Here is a 4,292-nt window from a genome sequence, read left to right as displayed (position 1 = left end):
ACAGTGGCATCATGTAATATTTGCCCTTTTGTGACTGGGATATTTCACTCAGCATAATGTTCTCCAGAGTCAACCATTTTGAATAATATTGCATGAGTTCCTTGTTTTTTAATGCAGCATAGTATTCCATTGTGCGAATATACCACAGCTTCTCTAGCCATTCATTTGTTCATGGGCACTTAGGTTGTTTCCAACTCCTTGCTATTGTGAACAAAGCTGCAATAAACATGGGTGTGCATATATCTGCTTGGATGTCAGCTATGGTCTCTTCAGGGTATATTCCCAGTAGTGGAATTGCTGGGTCAAATGGTATCTCTATTTACAACTTTTTGAGAAAGCGCCATACTGCTTTCCACAGGGGTTGCACCATTTTACCTCCTTCTTCTGAACATTGGAAGATCTCCTTTTGTCTATTTCCGGTTTTGAAGCCCACACACCATCCTGGAGTTTGGATTACTGACTCAGGATACAGGATTTCAGGGTTGTGAGGATGTACCTCAGGGGTAATTCAGGCTAGAAGGGGAAAAGCCTTTCTCCTTCAACCAGTCTCTCCTTGGATCTGATTTACAAACTGGGGTTCCATTCTAATAATTTGTTACTGTAAAATTGGTTCTGACTCGTAGTGGACCCAGATTATGGAGCAGAACTGTACTCTGTAGAATTTCTTGATTCTTTCATTTTTGTGGAAGCAATTAGTCAAGTCCATCTTCCTCAGAGCCACTGAATGAGTTTGAACTCCCAACCTTTAGATTAACAGCTGGTCGAAAACTGATGCACCACCCAGGAGGTCTGCCAGTCATCTGGCAGTCAAATATTGTGAGGTTATTATGTGCCGTGTGCTTTTCATGTTTCATCTCATGTAATCCTTCCAACAACCATGAGAGGAAGGTAGTTTTAATTGCCTTTCTACAGATTGAATGATGTTTTACATTGAGTGAACCTTCTGTAAAGGACCTCTTTAAAGTGTTAAAAAGCAAAGATGTAACTTTGAGTACTAGTTTGTCTGACCCAGAGATGATCTTTTCCGTTTCCTCATGTGCATGTGAGAACATATGAATAAGGAAACTCAAAGAGTTGGTGCCTTTGAATTATGGTGTTGGTGAAGAATACTGAATGTGTGTGTGTGTGTGTGTGTGTGTGTGTCTGTGTGTATTATACACACACCACCGCATCCCATAGACTGCTTATAGAATGAACAAATCTCTATTAGATGCAGTGCATTAGGGTTTTTTCAGAAATGAGGATGACAAGACATTATCTGACATACTTTAGACATATTATTAAAAAGAGCTAATTCCTGAAGCAAGGATGTCAGTTTAGAGACCAAGGTACACACGATCCAAGTTATATTTTTTCCAATTGCTTCCTGTGCATCTGAAAGTTGCATAATGAATAAGGAGGCTAGAAGAAGAATCAATACCTTTTAATTGTGGTGTTGGAAAAGCGTACTGAATATTGCATGGACTGCCAACAGAACAATCAAGTCTGTCTTGGAGAAAGTGTGACCAAGGTGCTCCTTAGAGGCAAGGATGGTGAAACTTAGTCTCGCATATTTTGAGCTTGTAGTCAGGGAAGGCCAGTCCTTGGAAGATATCATGTTAGGAAGGGTGGAGGGCCAGAGAAAGAGAGAAAGACTCTCAAGAAGATTGACTGATACAGTGACTGTAACAGAGATTTGAGTATATCAGAGCTGGTGAGGTTGGTGCAGGATACGGCAAGGTGCAGATCTGTTATTTATAGGTCACTATGAGTTGCAGTCAACGCGATGGCATCTGACAACAACAGTCCCTCAAGAAGGATATCGTGTTTGGTAAAGTAGGTCAGTGAAAAATAAGAAGTCCCTCGATGGAAAGGTATTGGTACAGTGGCTGTCAAACTTAGCAAAGATTGTGTGGACAGAATCAATCTGGGAAGTATTTTATTTGATTGTATTTAGGAGTCACTAGGAGTAGGACCCCTCTTATTATAAGGGTAACAGATTAGGGCTAGCATTGAGCAAAATGGGAATCCCAGAACACTTAATTATGCTCATGCAAAACTTGTACCTAGACCAAAAGTCTGTTGTTTGAACAGAGCAAGGGAGTATGGTTTAGATACATATGGGTCAGATGCTGCAAACCCAAAGGTGCATGGTTCAAATTTACCAGACGCTCTCTGCTGCAGAAGGATGGGCAATCTCCTTCTATGGCAGTCAAATATGACTCAACAACCAAGAAAAAAAAAAGATATGTATGCGTCAGAGTTATATCCTTTCTTCATACCTATTTAATTTGTATGTTGAAAAAATTATTCAAGAAACTGGATTTTATGAAGAAGACTGGGGCATCAGGATCGGAGGAAGATTCATTGATAATCTATGTTATGCAGATAACAAAACCTTGTTTGCAGAAAATGAGGAGGAATTGAAGCATTTGTTCCAGGAGATCAAAGAAAAAAAATCCTAGCTACAGCACCAACAGTCAACATCACGATAGATTGAGAAAAGATTGAAACTGTCAATAACTTCATCTTACTTTGATTCACGATCAATATCCTCCATACCACAAGTCAGGAGATTAGGAAATGTATTGTACTGGAAGTGTCTGCAGTCAAGGACCGCTCCAAAGTTTTAAAGAGCAATGATGTCATTTTGAGGATTAAGGTGCACCTGATCCAGACCATGGTCTTTTCAATCACTTGAGGTATGCTTTTGAGAGCTGGATGATGAACAAGGATGACAGAAGAATTGATGCCTTTGAACTGTGGTATTGGAAAACAGTACTGAATATCTCATTGACTGTCAAAAGAAGAAGCAAATATGACTTGGAGAAAGTGGAGCCAGACTGTTCCATGGAGGCAAAGATAGCAAAGTTTCATTTGGACATATTGGTAGGAGAAGCTATTTCTTGGAGAGGGATGTCATGCTTGGAAAAAAGCGAAAGAGAGGAAGACCTTCATCAAAATAGACTGACACTATGACTGGAGCAATGATGAGGATGGCAAAGGATGGGGTTTCTGTGAGTTGTATTTGACTCGATGGCACCCAATAACATTAACAACAACAACAACAATAATATTTACAACAACAGATCAAGAAATGAAGATTCAAAGAGAGAAAAGACTTGGTCAAGATCATACAGCCAATGAGTCACAGAACTGGAGTCCATCTCTAGGCAATCTGAGAAAAAGCAAAGTTAGTTCTCTGTAAGATTTCATTCGGAGTCCCTCCTGATTGCAGAATTGCTACCAAGTGGGCCACAACACCATGTCTGTAGGAGAGACGCAAAAGGTATAGCAAAAGAGAATTTTTGGGAAATCAAATTTTTTATTAAGTCTTTCAAAAGTTCTAGAACCTAAAATGGCTCCAAAAAGAGCTCTTGTCATCCTGGCTAAGGGAGCAGAGGAAATGGAGACCGTCAACCCTGTAGATGTCAGAAGAGGAGCTGGAATTAAGGCCACCATTGTGGGTCTGGTTGGAAAAGACCCAGTGCAGTGTGGCCAAGATGTTGTAATTTGTCCTGATATCAGTCTTGAAGATGCAAAAAAAGAGGGGCCATATGACATGCTCGTTCTACTAGGAGGTATTGTGGGTGCCCAGAATTTATATGAGTCTGCTGTTGTGAAAGAGATTCTGAAGGAACAGAGATAAGGAAGGGCCTCAATGCTGCCATCTGTGCAGGTCCTACAGCTCTGTTGGCTCATAAAATAGATTTTGGAAGCAACATTATAACACACCTGCATGCTAAAGACAAAACGATGAGTGGAAATCATTGCAGCTACTCAGAGAACTGCGTGGAAGTGGATGGCCTTATTCTTACAAGCCAAGGTCCCGGAATCAGCTTCGAGTTTGTTCTTGTTGTTCTTGAGGCCCTGAATGGGAAGGAGGTGGCTGATGAGGTGGAAGCCCCACTGGTGCTTAAAGATTAGAGCAACGCATGTCTGAGTTAGAGAAATGGGCCGGATGCAGTCTAGTCCCATCGTGTTAACTTTAGATGAAAACGGCTGCTTACTTTGCTGTCTCTATCCCCTGCTGTCATGAAGGAGCAGCTGCCCAGGAATCATTTCCCAACCTCCAACTTTGTGTCCAAACATTTTGGTATCTTGTCCACAGATTAAATGGGACATTTGTGTGTGTGTGTGTGGAGGATATTCTATTTGTATAAAAGGCTTCAAAATGTCTTTGAGACATTCTAGTTGAACATATTTCAGGACTTAAAGGGCAAAAAGACTCCTGTGGGCTGGAGAGATCTTGGGGGGGGGGTGCCTAAGGAGGAGATGATGTAGGAACTGAAGCATAAATACTCAGCAACAAA

At 41.0% G+C, this 4,292-nt stretch overlaps 1 pseudogene; it reads left to right on the top strand.

Moving 5' to 3' along the window:
- The first annotated feature begins 3,337 nt into the window (after window positions 1–3,337).
- LOC102852601 lies at window positions 3,338–3,906 on the top strand (annotated as a pseudogene).
- Window positions 3,907–4,292: the final 386 nt, after the last annotated feature.

Source organism: Elephantulus edwardii, unplaced genomic scaffold (genome assembly GCF_000299155.1).
Source record: "Elephantulus edwardii isolate Elephantulus edwardi_28Jun2011 unplaced genomic scaffold, EleEdw1.0 scaffold00045, whole genome shotgun sequence".
Taxonomy (NCBI): Eukaryota; Metazoa; Chordata; class Mammalia; order Macroscelidea; family Macroscelididae; genus Elephantulus; species Elephantulus edwardii.
This window is presented reverse-complemented; position numbering and strand designations above follow the sequence as displayed.